General features: G+C 48.4%; 1 protein-coding gene across 1 annotated transcript in view; it reads left to right on the top strand.

Annotated features, from left to right (window-relative positions):
• The first annotated feature begins 914 nt into the window (after positions 1-914).
• Positions 915-21,238, top strand: part of BRCA2 (BRCA2 DNA repair associated) — a 616,646-nt gene continuing 596,322 nt past the window's right edge. Inside the window, exon 1 of the mRNA XM_086935127.1 lies at positions 915-1,021. The gene's annotated coding sequence lies outside the window, so the exon portion shown is untranslated. The remainder of the gene's footprint in view (positions 1,022-21,238) is intronic.

Here is a 21,238-nt window from a genome sequence, read left to right as displayed (position 1 = left end):
CTTGGATTTTCGTCACAATAAAATACACTGAACATAATCTTTACAAAAGTTATTTACTAAAGTTTAAGCTATTGCTATTATAAATTACAATAACTTTCAAGTATTAATCATTTTAAAAAAATTAAAAGCCATTGTTATTTGTAATATCAATACATCTAAGTCACGTAAATATAACACATATTGTCACATTTGCAAAGGTTAAAACTATTGGCATTGTAAATGACAAAGCTATTAATTTCGCTATTTTCAAAACCAAAACATAAATAAAAAATGTGAAATTTACAATGCCAATAGCTCAAACTTTCCTAATGCGAAACCTATTGCATTGCAAATGCTTGTTTAATACATATTGTTAAGAACAGTAAAGTTAGAGTTTCCGGGAACGTGTGTTGTGATTGGCTAGGCCATCTCGTTATTTGTTCATTGGCTGTGGTGCATCAGAACAGCGCTTAGAATTGGCGGGAAAACCCTTGCAGCTATCGATTGGCTGAAGAACGCCAGAGGAAGCATGTGCGCGAAGCACAGCATTTAGCTGCTGCAACACTCGGTGCTGTTTACAGAGTGCCTGACTGTTAGCAAGTCAGAGAGGTGAACCTCGGGCTTAAGACAGCAGGAAGAGCCAGGTGACGTGAGAAGTGATAGCTTAGGTTAACAGTTTGTTTCCCAACACTGGCTCTATCCGGCTATACTATGACTCCGCCCTGCAAAAGGTTATGTGTTCCTACGTCACGGTCCTTCCTTTTAACAGATAGTCAGACATCCCAAATTTTCAACAATTCCTAACGTCTTGGGAAAAGTTGGATTGTTCGGCTTTATTTGGTGGTCACTGTGTAACCCATCGACATCTATGCGTGGGTAGGGCTTGTTTCGGGCCCTTTTTTTGCAGGTAGTTGTGCTTTGCTCCAAGTTGCCGTCCGATTCAAATGGCAAGTTGAAAGTACTACTAAGGAGTTGGGGGCAATGAGAAGGAGAATAATCAACTTCGCAGTAACGGTGTCGGTTTAGTTGGTGGGAAAATCAGGTTAGTAGATAAAGTGCACTACCGTCAGGAAAGCAAAGTAAGGAGAAATACGGCCGCTTCAGTTCCACGGAACGGACTGTTGTGCTCTGGCAGTCAGTCACTGTCAGGCCGAGTCAGCCTCAATAGTACAAACATTAGAGGCATTAGCAGAACATTTTGAGAAATCGCCTCCCTTTTACATCGGTCAGTCATTCTTTAATGTACTGGAGTTAGATTTCGAAGACCGTGGGGAGAGCGGGACTCAGACAGAGGTGTGCAGTGACAGGATGAGCAGCTTTGAGTGGTGTGGGTGTATTTTAAGAGAGGGTAGGAAAGATGGGAAATAAGTGCCCGAATGTGAACTATGATGGCTGGAGAATTATTGGACACATCTGTGGCAGGAAGAGGTCATGACCAGAAAGAGGAGGGGGAGACACCAGAGTCGCGAGTAGGGGGAAGAGGGTGAGATGAGATTTGGGTGATGATGATTGGGGAAGCCACACTGGAAGTTGCCAAGTCCAAACTGAGGAGTTAATTGATAAGATGCGTTTGATGATTGAAACCTGTGTGTGTCCTGGGGTGGCAGACAGCTGGATTTACTAACTGAGCATGTAGGGCTTGCTACCTCATAACAAGATGAGAGCATCTCTCTGGTCACTCACACATATTGTAATTGCATGTATATCTGCTTCGCCGCAGCGGACATTCCGCCGGGGTGCAGCCGAATCTGACGCGTGTGCAGATCGGACGGCCCCTGGCTGTCCTCCGCACACGTCAATGAATCAATCAATCATAGCATTTGTAAAGCGCACTACATACCCGTGAGGGTCTCAAGGCGATAGGGGGGGTGGGACACTGCTACTGTTCGAAGAGCTAGGTCTTGAGGAGTCACCTGAAGGTTAGGAGGTCTTCGGTCTGCCGTAGGTGGATGGGATGGGTGTTCCACGTCTTGGCGAGGTGGGAGAATGATCTGCTGCCGGTGGTCACTCTTCGGATGAGGAGGACTATGGCGAGGGCGCGGTCTGCGGAGCGGGTGTGGAGGCTGAGTCGGCTGTTGAGGTACGCTGGCCCGGTGTCGTGGAGTGCCTTGTGTGTGTGTGGGTGAGGAGTTTGAAGGTTATCCTCTTATTGGGGAGCCAGTGCTCCCCATCTCAGGTGGGGTGTGATGTGGCTGCGGCGGGGGATGTCGAGGATCAGGCGGGCAGAGGCATTCTGGATGTGTTGGAGCCGCTTCAGGAGTTTGGCCGGGGCTCCTGCATAGAGTGCGTTGCCGTAGTCCATTCTACTGCTGACAAGGGTCTCGGTGACAGTCCTTCTGTTGAAGCAGGAGGAGGAGATGGCGTTGACCTGCATTGTCATGGAGAGTGTGGAGTCGAGGATGACCCCTAGGTTCCGTGCGTGGTTGGTGGGTGTAGGGGTGCTCCTAGTGCAGTCGGCCACCAGGAGACGTCCCAGGCCGAGGGGGTGAACCCTAGGATGAGGACCTCCATCTTGTCAGAGTTCAGCTTCAGTCGGCTACGGCCTTCATTCCTTCGTGGAGGTTGGTTTTGGTGGTGTGGGGGGTCTTTGGTGAGCGATAGGATCAGCTGAGTGTCGTCGGTGTAGGAGATGATGTTCAGGTCGTACGGTCGGGCGACTTGGGCGAGTGGTGCCATGTAGACGTTGAACAACGTTGGGCTGAGGGATGAGCCTTTGGGTACGCCACAGATGATCTCTGTGGCTTCGGAGCGGAAGGGGGGAGGCGGACGCTCTGGATTCTGCTGGAGAGGAAGGAGGTGATCCAGTCCAGGGCCTTCTCTTGGATTCCGGCGTTGTTGAGACGTGCTCTTAGTGTGTGGTGGCAGACTGTGTCGAAAGCGGCTGACAGGTCCAGGAGGATGAGAGCCGCGGTTTCTCCTTTGTCGAGCAGAATCCTAATGTCGTCGGTGGCGGCAATGAGGGCAGTTCCGGTGCTGTGGTTGCTGCGGAACCCGGACTGGGACTGCATTGTTGTTTATGTGGTCTCTGAAGGCGGTCCTTTTGGCGGATCTGAGGAGTTGGTGGTGTCAGCGGGTGGCGTTCCTATGGGCTGTGTAGCTTTCCGGTGTTCTTTCGCGGGTCCAGTTTTTTTCTAGTTTTCGGCAGGTTCGCTTGGAGGCCTGGAGGCCTGGAGGTCTTCAGTGAACCAGCTGGCTCTCTTGCTGGTGTGGGTGTTGGGGGTTTCTTGAGCGGGGCAAGGGTGTTGGCGTAGTCGTTAATCCATTGTCTGAGGCTGCGGCGTCGGGGTCGGTCAGGTCGGCGGGTGGGCTCTGGGCAAGGGTGGGGGTTAGCTGGTCCTCGGTGATCTTGCCCCAGCTGCGGCAAGGCATCTGCTGGGTGCGATGGTGTGTGGTGGGTTTCCAGAAGGTGAAGTGGATACAGCGGTGGTCGGTCCAGTGGAGTTCGGTGGTGCCAAGAAGACTTGGGTGCTTTCTGAGAAGATGGGATCAAGCGTGTGGCCGGCAGAGTGGGTGGGTGTAGTGACGAGTTGGCTGAGTCCGAGGTTGTCGATCAGGGTGGAGGAGTTGGCGTTGTTGTTGTTCTCGAGGTGGAAGTTAAGGTCCCCGAGGAGGATGTAGTCCGTGAAGGTGATGGCGTGTGTGCTGATGAAGTCGGCAATGGAGTCGCCTTACTGCGGACAGGGTCCGGGGGGTTTGTAGATGAGGATGCCTCTGAGGCTGTCGTCGGCGTCTGTCGAGATTTTGTGAGTGTTTCTGTGGACGATGGCGATTCTGCCTCCTGTTCCGTTGGTGCGGTCCTTGCGGGTGATCTTGTAGCCTTCCGGGATGGCTATGGCGAGGTCAGGTGCTGAGGAGGGGGTCAGCCAGGTCTCCGTCAGGTAGGGGACGTCTGGGGCTTGACAACAGAACAAGTTATGCACAGAAGCAAATGGGGCACAGAGGAGATGCGAAAACAAAAAACAGTATGGTACAAGTTAGAGGGAGTTGGGCACAGCGAGAGCGAGATAGCACAGGGATACCAGTGTTACGGGCAATGCGGGTCCAGGAGGCTAGACCGGCAGGGCAGACAGGGCTGTGTAGCAGCGAGGGGGCGACCTGCCTGCGAGCAGGGGCAGAGGTCGTCTACCGTGACGTCGCATTGAAAAGGATATAGCACCTACTACCCTTGTCTCGGAATTTACTTCTGAAAAAGAAAGTACCTAAAGCTTGTCTAGATATTCATTTGGAACCACTTTCGGAACTAGGAGGTTTAGGGGTCTCCCCATGTCACGGACAAGCATCATCACGACTGTTTGCTCCATTAAAACGGCTAGTAAGGGTTTCGGACCGACTACCACTCTTTTTCCTATAGTACCCCATACGATACGTCAAATCGCTTTTCAGGGAGCAGCACGCTATTCTAAAACTCAAAAAGGAGTAGTAGTCGATTTGTAAAGTGAAATCTGAGTTAATTTGAGTGGTGAACATGCAAGTCCGTTACTTGGATTGAAAATGATAATGGGGGATAGAAGAGGGAAGAGACTAGAAACTGTAATTTGGAAGATCATAGCAGTAAGATGAGGTTTGGGCTAAGTATAAGGAGAGATGGAGGAGGGAAGCATATCTAGAAATGGATTAGGGAGATCATATTAGTAAAATTAGTTTTCGGATGAGGCAAAGGAGGGATAGGTGAGGGAAGAATTTAGAAGGGTTGTTTGAGAGCTCATAGTATTAAAATGATGTTTGATGTGATCCAAAAAGGGATAGTAGAGGGAAGAGTCTAGAAAGGTTTTTTTGGAAATCACAGTAGTAGAATGAGGTTTGAGGTGAGTCAAAGAGTGGAGGAAGCAGATATATTGAGAGAGATATAGGGTGAAATATAGGGTACTGCATTGAAGAGAATCAAAGTTTTTTATGTGTAGGAGTTTAAGTAATAAACATATAGATAAATAAGGAAAATATTTATATCAAGAAATACACATATCTAGATTTAACAACTCTACTTTTCATAGTAAACTGTTAGAGAATATTGCTGTACCATTTCGATAAGTTTATATTCTTTATTTCTACTTGTAAATTGCTTTTCAATTTGCTATGCTTGATTTGAATGCTTACACTTTTCGTTGCTATTATTCCCCCCTCTAACTAGACACTGGTGTACCTTTTTTTCTGAGAATCTCCCTCCCGCCTCTCTTCTTTTTCATGCGTCAATGTTATGCTTTATTGAAATAGTTTATTCTCTAATTTTATTCTAGATTTACTTATTGTCACTGCTTAATTATCAGTACAAATGTAATCAAATGTATTTATTTATAATCGTCTTCACTTTATATTCAACATTTTGCTAAATCAATATAGCATACTAAAACTTAAAAAAAAAACGCTTCTCACATTAGATTACACCAAATACATCACTCTGCCAACTATGCACTTCCGCGCGGTGTAGTGTGCTACCCGTACGATAATGTATGATACGATAATGTGCTACAACACCCCACAGTTGGGTAATAAGGTCTTCATTAATGCTACTATACAACATCCTTCCCGAACTAACGGCCCTCTGTCATTAAAGCTACAAAGTATTTTGGGCGTCATAGAAAATCAGCAACTCCTGTCCGGTACTGTATTATGTTGCTTATGTTTCATTTCTTTTTGACTAGGAGGTTGCTTGGCTTCTCTATGGTAGTGCCCTGGTGTTGCAGAGACTCCATTCCATTTCTGTGTACATGTTCTCAGCTTTCTCTGGACTATTATCGTAATTGTACTACCTGAGTTTATTTGGGTTTTTGATTTGAACATAACTGGTTGTATTGGTGCCTTAGTTTCGTAAAGAATAATGTTATTGGCTGATCTCTCTCCTAAATATTGACATGAAAATCCTCAGCAGTGTTCTGGCGGCACGTCTACTCCCTCAGTTTCCCACCCTAATACACCCAAATCAATCCGGCTTTATTCCGAAGCGTAACACCCTCCATAATTTGAGATGGTTGGACCATGTGTATCATGCTTTGTGGCTCCTGACCGATGATTTTACCTTGGCATACCTTGACATAGAGCAGGCATTTGATTCCGTGAATTGGGCATACCTGTGGCAGGTGTTCCAGATGATGGGTTCAGACCCTGGGTTCATCCGTTGGGTTCACCTCCTATACGCTGATCTTTTCGGCAGGGTGCTCTTGGGTGAAGTGGTCTCTGGGTCCATCTGGCTGAGCAGGGTTACTCTAGACAAGGATGCCCTCTCTTGCCCCTCCTGTTTGCCATCGAGCCGTTGGTGTTAACCCTGGTGTAAACAATGGGCTGTGGGGAAAATCACTAGGAGAGACCAACTATGAGGTCTCTCTAGGCTGATGATGCCCTGGTGTATCTGCAGCAACTGAACTACTTGGTGCCTGTTCTGCTCAACGTCATGTAGGCCTTTGGGGAGCTATCATGTCTTTGTGTCAAACAGGACAAATCCAAATTATTTCCACTGGGAAAACTGGTGGGAATCCCAGCAGGTAAGCTTCCTAGGGTGGGATTCCCCTGAGTGGCAACAGATGGCTGCTACTTTGGGATCTTTCTGACTCACACGGCCCTCTCGTACCTCAAGCTTAATGTTGGAAGTGTGGTGGAGGGGTTGCGCACTTTGATTAGGTTCTGGAAGGAGCTGCCCTTGTCCCTTATAAGGAGGATTGCTATTGTGAAAATGATCATATTGCCACTCTCCCTCTGTGCCCTTCAGAGTACTCTTTACGCAATCCCTAGGCAATATGTTTGCACACTAGATAGTTTGATAGTCGTATTACCGGGGGGAAACAAGCTCATATGTATTAGGCTTCCTACCCCAAAGAGAACATTGAATCAGGGTGGGCCTGCGGTCCTGCATTGAGAACTTCATTAAATGGCAGTCCAACTGCAGCATGCGATTCATTGGCTTTCCATGGTCGATAATTGGGAGAAGAGGCTTCTGCGGGGGACCACTTGGGGGGGGGGACTCCTGCCGGTCCTCCTGATGTCTGGTTCGCGGGCCCCCTCCACCTTCCCTTATGTTATCCGTCTGGTGGTGGGGGGTATGTGAGGGAGTGGTCTGTAGGGTTCTCCAGCTTGCCCCTTACGCCCCGGAAATGCCTTTGAGCAGTGCACCTCTTCCTGCGAATTGCAGACTTTTTCGGTGTCAAAGTGGAAGCATGGTGGCTGCAAAACTATGAGGGATCTATATCCCGGACGGCGCCTCATTACAAGGGAGGAGGCCGTCAAAGTTTTTTCTTGGTTACAGGTCAGTACCTTCAGTTTATGAAAATCTCGGGCACGGCTCAGGAGGTGTGCCCGTCCTTTTCTGATGAACCGCTCTGTTCCAACTCCTTGATTGCACTGTATGAAATGGTTCAGGGAAGTGATGATCTACCACAGGTGGTGCTTCCTGTCCAGACCAAGTGGGAGGCCATCCTGGGGGAACCCTAATCAGCTAAGGACTGGTTGAGAGTCCACGGGGGGTACGTACAGTTAGCTCCAATGTATACTCAAAACTCCTGCAATATAATTATGTGCACCAGACATATCTTACTCCACAAGTACTGCATGGTATCTAGGATACTTGCCCAACTGGTTGCTCATAGTGTGGGACTCAGGTGGCAGATTTTCGGCATATGGTGTGGGTATGCTCATCCTTGTCTTCCTACTGGCAAAAAATATTGCACAACTTGAATATGGCTTCGGGGTGGGGCATGCAGATGGAGATCCTTCAGGTATTGTTGGGTTTGATTCCCTCTCCTGCAAAGAAAAAATTAAGCAGGAAGTTTGTCTTCCTTGGGCTGGTGATGCTTGTGAAGAAGCGCATAGCCATTATGTGGCTCAGTCTGACACCCCTACATGCGTGGCGTGGATGATATACTTTTTAGGTCGAGCAGACGTAAAAAGCAGGCGAAGCCTGCTGTCTGCGAAGACATCTTTTGCTGGCGTGTCTGGAGGAATGTGAGACAGCGATCAGGCACGAGCCTCGCTGTCTCAGATTCCTCCTCGAGGGCGCGCACGGCACCACACACGCATGCGCATACACAGAGACACACAAGCGCCCATGCACGCACCCATACATACAGAGAACGCACCCCCGCCGTCGCATACACACACGAGCGCACACACACACACACACACACACACTGCATCCACACACTGCATCCACACACGCTCCCCCCCCCCCCCCTTCACGGCGCTGTGCTCATCTCCTGCCTCGCAAGCACCACACACGCATGCGCATTCACAGAGACACACAAGCGCCCATGCACGCACCCATACATACAGAGAACGCACCCCCGCCGTCGCATACACACACGAGCGCACACACACACACACACACACACTGCATCCACACACTGCATCCACACACGCTCCCCCCCCCCCCTTCACGGCGCTGTGCTCATCTCCTGCCTCGCAAGCACCACACACGCATGCGCATTCACAGAGACACACAAGCGCCCATGCACGCACCCATACATACAGAGAACACATCCCCGCCGTCGCATACACACACACACTGCATACACACACGCATACACAGACACAAGCACACACGCACCCATACATACAGAGAACACACCCCGCCGTCGCATACACAGCACACACACAAGCGCACCAAGACCCCCGCCGCCCCACCAGACCCGCCCCACTCACCAGGTTCTTCGTTCGTGTCCCTCGGCAGCTATCCGGTCATTCTGGGCAACAGGCGGGTGCCGCGCTGAGACGCAGTCACGCAAATCTTCCGGCGGGCACGGGAGCGCCGGGTTGACTCCCGTCTGCTTCCTGTATTTCTCTGGCCCCGCCCCCGTCCCAACAAAGGTTGCCTGGCTTCCTGTTGAAGCCGGGCTGGGGCGTTTCATTATTTTTCTTCTTCTCAACGGCAAAAATATTAATCTGAAAGCATGGCGACACAAAGGAAGTTTAAAAGCCTAATCTTGAGGGTTTTAGTTTTACAAGACATGCCTTTTTCCCATGGGTGAAAAGATTATTTTTAACAAAAACAAGAAGCACATTTTGGATTCAACCTGTAGATGGTATGATATGCACAGCGTATGAATCTAGATGACATAGATGCTGCAAAAACAAGGTGACTTAAGAAAGCCATAGTGGCTGCCTTATTGTGCACAGAATGTGCTTTAGGAAACAAACTGTGCACGTGACGTCTCTTTTGCTTCACAAGAAGGAAGTGGTTGCTCTCTGTCTCAATTCACAGCTACCACCCGGACAAGATTTTGTGATGTCACGAGCAGTTGCACAGCTTGGGCATGCACGCATTGAGACTTTTCCCCTTAACAGGGGAAGCCGGTACCAGGTTCGAGTCTCCCCACCCCCTAACCATCTTGTGTTTCTGGGCAGTGGGCAAATCATTTAATCTTGCCATGCCAAGATGCAACTTGTTCTGTAGTGCAGCCTGGCTTGTATTCAAACATTGACTACTGGGACACCCTTATCGGATACAGTGAACTGTAGAATGACTTAGCACTTGTAAATAAACATGTTTGGTATTTCACTGGCATAGTTAATATTCGTTCGGCATCCTGCTCCTCGTTTGAGCTTGGCATGTCTGTGCCTTTTTTTGGAGGGGCTGGGGATTTGTAGGGGAGAGCACGTCAAGAGTTCTTGGACCCAGTTCACCAATTTCAAAGTAAGCAACTCGAATTGCTTCATTCTGTCTCCCAAATAATTATTATTTATTGCATACCACCGCAAGTTTAGTAAGTACTGCAGCAATGAAAATACAGTATTCAAAATTTTTCATATCGCCATGTTTCTGCCCGTTTTTTTAGAGGGGGCTGGCACGGGGAGAGCATGCCAAGACTTAAACCCAGTTCCTCTGTTCCAAAGTCAACGCACGCGAAAACTTCTACCAGGTTCCCCTGTTTCAAAGAAGGCAGCTCTGGATGTTATGTTACATCATATTTCCCAAACAATCTGCATTAATTGCATCCAAACGCTTCAACTTAAAAAATCAATCCAATGTTTAACAATTGACTGATTCAATCCCAATATTAAAATATTTATAAGTTTGATATTGACATGCTTCTGCCTTTTTGGAAGGATTGGCATGAGGACAGGATGCTAAGATTTGAACCTGGTTCCCAATTTCTAAAGTCTACAGCTCTGGTTGGTATGCTGCATTCTTTCCTCTAACCAGTCATCATTTTGGGCATCCGATGGAAATTTAGCAAGTATTGCCTACTGTGGATGCCGCACACTGCTGCACGCCGCACACTGCTGCGCGCTACAGGCCACACACTGCTGCACGCTGCCTGGCCACACACTGCTGCACGCATCACACTGCTGCACGCATCACACTGCTGCACGCTGCACACTGCTGCACGCCGCACACTACTGCACACCACACACTGCTGCACACCACACACTGCTGCACGCCTCACACTGCTGCACGCCTCACACTGCTGCACGCCTCACACTGCTGCACACCTCAGTGCTGCACGCCGCACACTGCAGCATGCCGCACACTGCTAAATGCTGCATACTGCTGTACACTCCTGCACGCCTCACACTCCTGCACGCCTCACACTCCTGCACGCCTCACACTGCTGTACGCCTCACACTGCTGTACGCCTCACACTGCTGTACGCCTCACACTGCTGTACGCCTCACACTGCTGTACGCCTCACACTGCTGTACGCCTCACACTGCTGTACGCCTCACACTGCTGCACGCCTCACACTGCTGCACGCCTCACACTGCTGCACGCCTCACACTGCTGCACGCCTCACACTGCTGCACGCCTCACACTGCTGCACGCCTCACACTGCTGCGCGCCTCACACTGCTGCGCGCCTCACACTGCTGCGCGCCTCACACTGCTGCACGCCTCACACTGCTGCACGCCTCACACTGCTGCACGCCTCACACGGCTGCAAACCACACAACACCACCACCATATCACTCTAGGACACCACCATATCACTCTAGGACACCACCATATCACTCTAGGACACCACCATTTCACTCTAGAACACCACCGTTTCACTCTAGGACACCACCGTTTCACTCTAGGACACCACCATTTCACTCTAGGACACCACCATTTCACTCTAGGACACCACCATTTCACTCTAGGACACCACCATATCACTCTAGGACACCACCATATCACTCTAGGACATCACCATATCACTCTAGGGCATCACCATATCACTCTAGGGCACCACCATATCACTCTAGGGCACCACCATATCACTCTAGGACACCTTTATATCACTCTAGGACACCTTTATATCACTCTAGGACACCTTTATATCACTCTAGGACACCACCATATCACTCTAGGACATCACCATATCACTCTAGGGCATCACCATATCACTCTAGGGCACCACCATATCACTCTAGGGCACCACCATATCACTCTAGGACACCTTTATATCACTCTAGGACACCTTTATATCACTCTAGGACACCTTTATATCACTCTAGGACACCACCATATCACTCTAGGACACCACCATATCACTCTAGGACACCACCACATCACTCTGGGACACCACCACATCACTATGGGACATCACTTAGGGGCACCACCACATCACTCTGGGACACCACCACATCACCATCACTCTGGGACATCACTTAGGGGCACCACCACATCACTCGGGGTCATCACTTAGGGGCACCACCACATCACTCAGGGACAGCAACACATCACTCAGCCCAACCCCATCATCACCTAGCACCACAACAGCCTCACTCAGCACTACAACAGCACTGTCCTTGCTTGCTACCAACAAGCATTCCCATAGCCAGTAGGACTCGCATTAGGGAAGTGTAAGCTATTGGCTTTGTGAATAACAATGCTATTAATTTATATATTTTCAAAGCCAAGCACCCCACACCATTTGTGCTAACTTTTTTTTTATTGTTCGTTTTACCATTCAACTTGGATCCAAACATAGAAAAAAAGGCACTCATGTAATTGTTTTATTGGTGTGCGCACCTACAAAATGACATGCAGGTCGCTCAAGGTTTTTTTTTGTTTTTAAAAGCCATGCTGCACAGTATTGGTGACTGCGCACTCACACATTGCTCACTCACAGTAATGTAGTCCACACATACTGCACCCTCACACACTGCCCCCTCACACATTGCGCACACACTACTTTAGGCCACACACGCTGTACCCTCACACCCGCACTCTCACACACCTCACACACTCTCATTACACTGCGCCCTCACACACTGACCCCTCACACACTGCGCACTCATACTACTTTAGGGAACACACACTGCACAATCACACCCCGCACCCTCACACACTCATTACACTGCGCCCTCTCACACTGCCCCTCTCACACTGCCCTCTCTCACACTGCCCCCCTCACACACTGCCCCCTCACACACTGCCCCCTCACACACTGCCCCCCTCACACACTGCCCCCCTCACACACTGCCCCCCTCACACACTGCAACCTCACACACTGCACCCTCACAAATTAGCCCCCACTCGTCACCAGCACAACATCATTCTGCGCCACCACCGCATCAATCTGTGCAACCATTCAACAACTGGTTCAAATATGTTCTCTCAATGTTTAAAGCTTTATTACAAATGTCACAAAAATTTTTAATATTTCACTTCTGTTCTTGGATTTTCGGCACAATGAAATACACTGAACATAATCTTCACAAAAGTTATTTACAAAAGTTTAAGCTATTGCCATTATAAATTACAATAAGTATTAATTATTAATAAAAGAAACATTGATATTCGTAATATAAATACATGTAACTCACGTAAATACAACACATATTGCATTACAAATGCTATAGGTGTCACATTTGCGAAAGTTATAACTATTGGCATTGTAAATTACAAAGCTATTAATTTCGCTATTTTCTAAACCAACACATAATTTATAAATGCAATTACAATACAATACTATACAATAAATAAAAAGATTGTCATTTACAATACCAATAGATCAAACTTTGCTAATGCGAGACCTATTGCATTGCAAATGCTTGTTTGAATGGGCAATTGCGGAGGAAGTGTGGATGAGACAAGTCCGTAGAGATGATAAACTGGAGGATGATTTACAAGTTTGGTTGGTTATGCTATCTGCACTGAGGGAACCACGGGGAGTTATCACATCCAGGAATGGGAATGCAAGATGCACTGCTTTACACCTTAGGAATGTTGAAAAGGGGGAGAGGCAACACTGGGGTCTAGATGGATATGCCACGGGTGTGTTTGGACTATCCACCATGATCTCTTACTACTTTAATTGTGGAAGCCTAACACGAAAGCAGACCGGAAGGGGATGGTGTTAGTTTATGTATTGGTTCTAGGGGATAAAAAGACACATGGACTGCCTTGCTCACTTTTAGTATGACTGTTTTTGATGTTCTGAAATACAAATTCGATTCCATGAATATTTCTTATGAAGGCATTGTTCCGTCTTTTCACTTACCCCCAATGGGTATGATCTATGCTACAGTATATGTACTTATGTTCCAGTTGAATCAATATATGCGTACCAAAACAGAGTAATGCAAAATGACATGATACTAAATGTAATATCCTATGTGATGAACTATCTATGTGCTATCCCTATAAACCAATGAAGTTTCATTTAAAAACACAGGATGCATAGATGGGGCAGTGGTTCCAATGCCCTACAGACGTTGGCTTTCATGCCAGTGTTTTTCAATTTTAGGATTAGCCTACTAGTCTGTAATTAGGTGTTGGTGTGTGGAACGTCAGGCATAGTGAGTAAAGGCATACAACTGTGTTACTTCTTCATCTGAATTGCAAGGAGGGAAAGTACAATGTGACCAAATAATCACCCACTGGCAGCGTGCATCTGTATTTATTGGGCTTTGTTCAATGGCAAACATCCCAAATTAATAGTTGTAGTTTCACTGGTGGCATGCCAGTAGGTTGGACTTGACTCTGTCTGCCGTGTCCTCCCCTAACATTTTGCTTTCACCCATCTGTTTTCTGAACCCATTATCCTTGTGTTTTAGTACTGTGCACACTTTAACACTGCTAACCAGTACTAAAGTGGCTGTGTTCTCTCCTTTAAACATTGTGAAATCGGCTTACACCCAATTGGTGCATTTAATTTACTTGTAGGTCCCAAGTATAATGGTACAATGTGTCCCCAGAGCCTGTAAATTAAATGCTACTAGTGGGCCTGCAGCACTGACTTGCCTTCCATTTAAGTAGCATTTTTTTTTAAGACCTTTATTGCATATATTTCAGAATAACACAGCCGTTAGCCTACAACCCACTGGGCCGGCTGCATCACTTTCGGCTTCCATAAACCGTACATTCAATACACAGCCCTATCGCCGACATCTCTGGGGTTCTGCGGCGTTGCAATGATTTACATCACTGTCATCCAGAAAGTATACTAGAGTATTGAAAAGGTCTGCAGTTTTCCAATGTAGTTATTTTGCATATTACTTTTTTATAAAACTTTGCATAATCAAAACAAACTTGTCGACATCCAACACAACAATAATCCTAGCACATGTGACAAATAATGCTTACCCATGGATGGAGTACATTAGTAAGGTAACATCCAGTGGATTTTTCCATACAGTCATGTTAGGCTCACAAGGATACTATCTATTCCTGTTCCTCCTCTAGTTCCTCATCTGAGTCTGTGTCATCATCCTCCGGCAGAGGATCACAAAGGTCCCCCCTGTATGAGTTCCATGAAGACCACACCTTGTTCCATTTACGAGGGCATACCCTGTTTATGTATACCGCTCTTTCTGTAATCATTAATAGATCCATATACCTACACCACTGCGCCATAGTAGGAAGTTCTGGGGACCCCCATTTTTGCGCTATGTCCCGCTTCGCCACCATCTAGGCTAAAGTGCACCACAACAACCCATGCCGGGATAGATCGTTTGACTCCCAAATATTCAAAAGACATTTTCGCGGCTCAGGAGTCGGTGATATATTCAATGCTTGCGACATTGTGCGCAATACTTGGCGCTAGTATGCGGCTATTAGTGGGCAATCCCAAAGGGTGTGAAGTAAAGTACCCTCCTCTCTGCATCTCCGGAGGCAATAGGGGTGTGTAGCTATATGTAGTTTATGCAGCGTGACCCTTGTATAGTACACTCGATGTCGAATTTTTAACTGGACTAGTTTGAGCCTAGATGAGATCCCTACCTCTCTTGGGGATGCGAGCGCTTCATTCCATTCTGTCTCATCCATGTCCCCCAGTTCCTCTACCCACTTGTCTTGCAGTTTCAGTGTCTGGTTGGTTATTTATTAGCTTCTTGTAGGTGAGAGAAGTGGCGCTGTGCTGCATGTAGTCCGTAAGAAGTCTATCCTCTAGCGGGGAATATTCGGGGACCTCTCCATCTGGTGGTATCGCCTGCCGCAGCGCATGCCTTATCTGCACGTATCTTAGGTTTCGTTTGGGCCTAGGTCGTACTGCTGCTGCAGAAGGGAAAACGGGACCACCTCGCCCTTGTCCCACAGATCCCCCACTGTGGATATGCCAATGGCATCCCATTGAGCGAATCCCTTACTCTTCCTCAATTGCCCTAGTGTTTTAGTGTCCCAAAGCGGTGTAAGTTTAGTGATGATGTCCCTCCATCCCAGCTTTGCCTGTGCTACATGCCACAGCATGACCGTGTGCTTCGTGGGTCCCACCAGTCGGTTAATTTGACTCCTGTTCTATAGTGATGCGAGCAGGCTTTCTGCTCCCAGCTGTGCCCTATCCGCTCTGTAGGCAGGGTCGTCTCGGGGTGCATGTATCCATTGGTTAATAATTTTAAGTTGGGCAGCCCAATAATATAATTGCAGGTTAGGCAGAGCGATCCCTCCTTCGTAACAGCCCTTGGTTAACTTAACCTGGGCAATGCGCGCCGGTCTATTGTCCCAAAGCAGGGGGGACTCCAGGGCCCGCACCTTGTGGAAGTAGCTCGCCGGGACAGGGAATGGCGAATTTTCCAGTGCGTATAGGAATCTGGGGAGTGCCAACATTTTATATAGCGCTGCTCTTCCCAGAAGTGGAATTCTGTATTTTAATAGGTGCAGAGATCCTGGCTGTTTGAAGTATGGCATCTCTATCTTGAAAATTAAAGAGTCTAGCCAGCACTGGCCGCGGTGGTGCCCCCGGTTTTGGCGCTCCACCGGGGACTCTATGCGCTCTTTCGACAGAGAAGAAGTGATAGAGGCCCTTTGGTTGCAATTTTGTCTTAATTAAGTCTTCCACATATAGATCCATCGTTTGCTTGCCTTCCGACTCTGGTATGCCTAGGATTCGGACGTTGTTCCTCCGCGAGCGTCCTTCCTGATCGTCCAGTCGTTTCTGTAGCTTCCTGGTGACCGCTTCCATGCGCTCCGCAGCCAGCTGTAGTTCCGAGGTGTCCTCTACTAAAGATTTTGTGACCACTTCCACCAGCGCCACTCGCTCCGTCATCTTGTGGAGATCTGCCCTCAGTAGGCCAACGTCTGTAGAGATAGAACCCACTGTCGTCTGAACGCTGGAGAGCATTTTCATTAGATCTTCCAATGTTACTTTTTTGACGCCATCTCCCTCAGGGCTCTTGCCCGTGGATGGGCGTCCTTCCGGATGTTGTGCGGCGGTTTTATCGAAGGCGTATTTCTCCAGTTTTGATTGCGCCGCGTTGCTTCTGGGTCCCCTTCCCGCCATTGTTTCTGGCTGTTGTCTCGCTACTGGATCTGGGCTACCGTTCCACAGTATGCCGATTAGACTGCTGTTTCGCGTTGTCGGGCAGCGGTATCAAAATGGCGTCTTTTTCCAGAGCCCCTTCTCCGCCACAAGGTGTGTCAGTATGTTGGCGTATTTAGGCAATGAGCAGTAAATTAATGGCTCCACTACCACTCCCCTGATATGACCATAGGTCCTCACGCCTCCGATCGCCAGTCAGCACCACCGGTCTTTTTTATGGCGGTATACCCTTCTCAGCCGCACCGCTCACCTCAAGTCCCAGCTATGGACACTCCCAGAGTCCAGGTGTGCTTACTTAGTCTCGGCTGCCCAGCGGAGCGGTGAATTCCCCACCAAGTTCTATCATGTGCCTCCCGTGCGTGGGATATCTCTGGCACCTTCACTACAGGACTGAGTGTGGCAGCGTCGGTCTCTATGGACAATGCCCAGGTCCCTCTCCGCACATCACTTGCACCACTGCCTCTGTTTGATAAATTTTACTAGTCTCCAGGGAGAGATGGGAGCAAGCGCCGCCCCGGAGCCCCGTCAGCAAAGCGGCCTGCAAGCCCCCCGGGTCCCGGAACGCGCCGAGCGTAGCAGGCGCTCCGTCGCCGGGGCTCTGTGTTTATTTTCCGCCGTCTCGTGGGTGGCAGCGCCGCTGGGTTTCTAGTCGTCCGCAACTGCCTCACCTCCTCTTCCTCCGTGCTGACCGCCGAAGCGATCCACTTTCGATCCGCGGTAACTTCCGGTGATTTTCTCCGTCCACAGGACACTTCCGGTCGGTCGGCCCACGGCTCAGCGTTAGGACGGCGTCCAGGTGCGCGGATTGGCCCACCTCGTCTGCACGGTCTTCCTTCGGTATTCCTCTTCCGATTTTGTCCGGAGTAGTATCGGACATTGCCCCTCAGTCTCTACACTCCAGATCAGCTTCAGGAGGTTCACTTAAGCTGGATTAGCAGACGGATTTATGTAGTAAGAGCCGCTTCGGTCTCAGAGCTCTTTCACTACGCCGCCATCTCGGTTGGCTCGTAGCCACGCCCCAAGTAGCATTTTTAAACGTGTCTCAAGCCTGCCATTGCAGCCTGTGTATGCAGTTGTAACTGCCCATTTTGACCTGGCAAAATAAACATTGTGCCTAGCCTAAACCTTTTCAATACATATGCCACCCCTAGAGTAGGCAGGGTGCAGTGTATTAAGAAAGTTGGACATGTCTTTAAGTCTTACATATCCTGGTAGTGAAAAACTCTTTAATTCATTCTCTGAAGATTTAATTCAAACACTACTGCAATGTAATAAGAGAGAACTTTCTATTGGGAGCAGGTAGGAATATCAAGTTTGGCATTTAAGGAATTGTATTTAACCCCTTCGATGCTCATGACGAGCTCAGCTCGTCATGAGGTACACCTCTTGTGTGCTCATATAACATAATAAACATACAATAAACATACAATAAACGGTACCGCCTGTACCCTGCTACCCCCCACCCCTAAGATGTGAAATACTATCTGTGTGCACATCAGCCTCATCCATCTAGATTGTGATATGCCCACCTCATTTGTTTCAAATCTTCTCATATTTGCGGGAACACCGCAGTGCAGTGTAAATTGTCTCTTCCATCTTGGCGCAACAGTCCATGCCATTCATCCAGCCTGTGATAGAGGGAGAAACAGGAGAGTTCAAATGCCTGGCTATATCTCTCTTGGCCAGCAACATTCCTAGCCCCACCAATGTCTTGCCTCCTTGAGGCCCCCTCATATCGTCCAGAATACCAATAATGCGAGCACTGAGGGTTACCTCAAGGTGTAGTCCCACCACCAGGGCTAGGGAAGAGATAATAGTTGTCCAATTGATAAGAATAACAGAACAGGACCATGCCATTCGATTTGAAGTCCCTCTGGCGTTCGTGCAGTCTTTTGCAAGCAGGGGAGGTATGGACCCGTGCTTTCCAAAAACAGAAGATTGTAAGGTAGTGCTGATGGAGGTATTAGAACTGTAAGAACCTGAACCGTGCTGATATTTTTAGATTGCAGAGAGCCATGCATGCATCCATCCATCCCATTTGCCCCGTCGAGGGGACCCTCTCCTTCACGTGACACATCAGATCCTGGGAATGTGTTACAAAGGTTTTGTAGATTTGCAAGACCACTCCTTTCTCCAAAAGACAGCTAAATACTCGCCCTTCCAGGGGACTATAATGTGGGCCTTCTTTCAGCTCCGCCTGGTGCTTGGAAAGGACATGTTGCAGTTGTAAGTAATGAAAAAGCTTGGATTTATGCATCTGGAAGTCCAAAAGGAGATCCTGAAAGGACTTGATATGGTCCCGGTCTCCGACATCCTGTAAGCGTGATATCCCTTTACGATCCAATCCTTGGAAGCCCTCAAGGTTCACGACATGTGCCAACTAGCGGTCTTCCTATAGGGGAGTCTCAAGCATGATTTTGCGGTCCTCTCTAATGCAACGTATCGCCCACCTCTAAACCCCACACTTGGTCAATTCTGGAAAGGACGCTGAGAATAGCACCCCTTAGAGGATGCCTGTTATACTAGCTAGGTCAATTAAGTATAATTCTCCCCAGTATGCTGGGTCATCCGAGTCCCCATGCAACCAGTCACTTAGGGTCCGAATGTGAGCTGCTCAATAGTATAGGTGAATATCTGCCATGGTGAGCCCCCTGTTGTAGAGAGTGCAAATGTATGTACTAAAGGGCACTCTTGGGTGCTTATTTGCCCGGGTCATCCATCACCCCAGTGTCACCAATGAGTGGAACTAGGAGGGGAACGTTTTGAAGTGCTTAAAGTAGCAATGGGTGATCATCATCATCTTGAAGAAGGCTATTCTACTCATAAGGTTAAGGGGCAGTTTGTCCCATTGGTATAAGTCCTGTAGGGCCCTCCGTAACAAAGGGCGAAGGTTAAGACACCAGGCAATTTCCGGCTCCCAGGAAATGTGCACTACAAGGTGTAAAAACTGATTCCAGGGTGCCAGGCTCGTCTTGTTGGTCACTCCGTAGAGGAACCAGGAGAGATTTGTCCCAATTAACCCGCAAACCAGAATCTATGTTGAAGGTGCTCAGGATTTTGATCAGACAAGGCCCCACCTCCGCTGGCTGGGAGAGGAGCAGGAGAACATAAAACACATATAGGGCAATCTTGTCCTCTGTTACTTATCCCCAATCAAATCTCCACACCTGCGTGTCGTAGTGCACCAGGCCTCCCCTGATTGTACGGATATAGCCAACACAAAGAGCAGGTGAGAGAGGGGGCAGCCTTCCTGGTGCCTCGCCTTATGGGGAACCTAGGGGACAAGACTCCATTTATTCACACTTGCGCTAGTGGGGTCCCATAAAGGACCCTGATGTACACCCGGTACCTGGGGCCAAACCCAAATTGCTGAGGTTTTCCTTCAGAAATTACCATTGCAGGTTGTCAAAGGCCTTTTTGAAGTTAATAAGCAAAATTGATGCAGAACCTCCTAGGGACTGAATATGGGCCAGTGCCGAGTAAACTTTTCTGATGGAAGGTTCAGTACTGTGGCAAGGGATGGAGCCACACTGATCTGGGTGGACCAGGTGGGGCAACACCCCCAAGAGGTGGTTAGTGAGCAGCTTGGCATAAAACTTAACCTCCGTGTTGATGAGAAAAATGGGGGGGTACAAGGCACATTGGGCCAGAGGACGATCAGGTTTAAGCAGGGAACCATAGTCCCTGTCTACTTCCGGCAGGAAGTGCCCTTTGGTGATCGCCTCCATAAAAAAGTTCAGGATGGGGGAAAGTATCTCCAGATGGAGCTTATGATAATATTTCACCAGACAACCATCTGGGCCGGGGTTTTCCTGGAATTTAGATGCAAGAGTGCTTCACCCACCTCCTTGAGCTTTAGCGATTTCCCCAGGGTGTCTCTGTCTGCTACGGACATCCGAGACAATGGTATATCTGTGACCAGCAGAGTTTCGGACTCGCAGTCCGGATGGGTGTATTTTACATAAAGCGCTTTGAAACATTTTGCAAAGACAGACGTGAGACCCAAGGACTTCTCTACCAACAGCCCAGATAGAGGTCTTGCACGCCCCCCCCGTAGCACTCCTGCCAAGTAGTCTTGAGGAATGCTCATCGGTAAGGAGCCAGGCGTTAAACCGTAGCAATGGGGGTTCTCCTGTATTTGGAGCTCTGAAGTGCACTGTTACGGGGCATAGTTAGATTTCTCCCAAGGAAGGATTTGAGATTCTGTAGTGTGTAGGAGGCCGGAGGCTGTGAGGAATATGTAGTCCGTGCAGGACAGCAAACCATGTGCTGCCGAGGCATGTGTGTATACACATCTACTGGGATTCCATATATGGCAGATTTCAGTAAGTCCCAATCCAGTTGTTCAGTCCACCAAACCCCTCTCTGGCCGCTGGGCACTGTCCATGGACCTATACCAGTCTTGTGGGTCCATTATTTTGTTTAAATTTGTTAATTGAATAAAGAGTTTTAAAAAGTTTTGATACAGGGTCGACAAACTGCTAGTTAATTTACATGCGTGCCTGCATTGCACAATAGGACATATAGTACAGCCTAGCGGGGGGATGCATGCTCTGCTTGTACGTGCGTCACGTGGTATGCATCGTATGCGTC

The sequence above is a fragment of the Lissotriton vulgaris genome, chromosome 8 (genome assembly GCF_964263255.1).
Source record: "Lissotriton vulgaris chromosome 8, aLisVul1.2, whole genome shotgun sequence".
In the NCBI taxonomy this organism is placed as follows: domain Eukaryota; kingdom Metazoa; phylum Chordata; class Amphibia; order Caudata; family Salamandridae; genus Lissotriton; species Lissotriton vulgaris.
The sequence above is the reverse complement of the archived record's forward strand: the minus strand, read 5'-3'. Positions and strand labels throughout refer to the sequence as shown.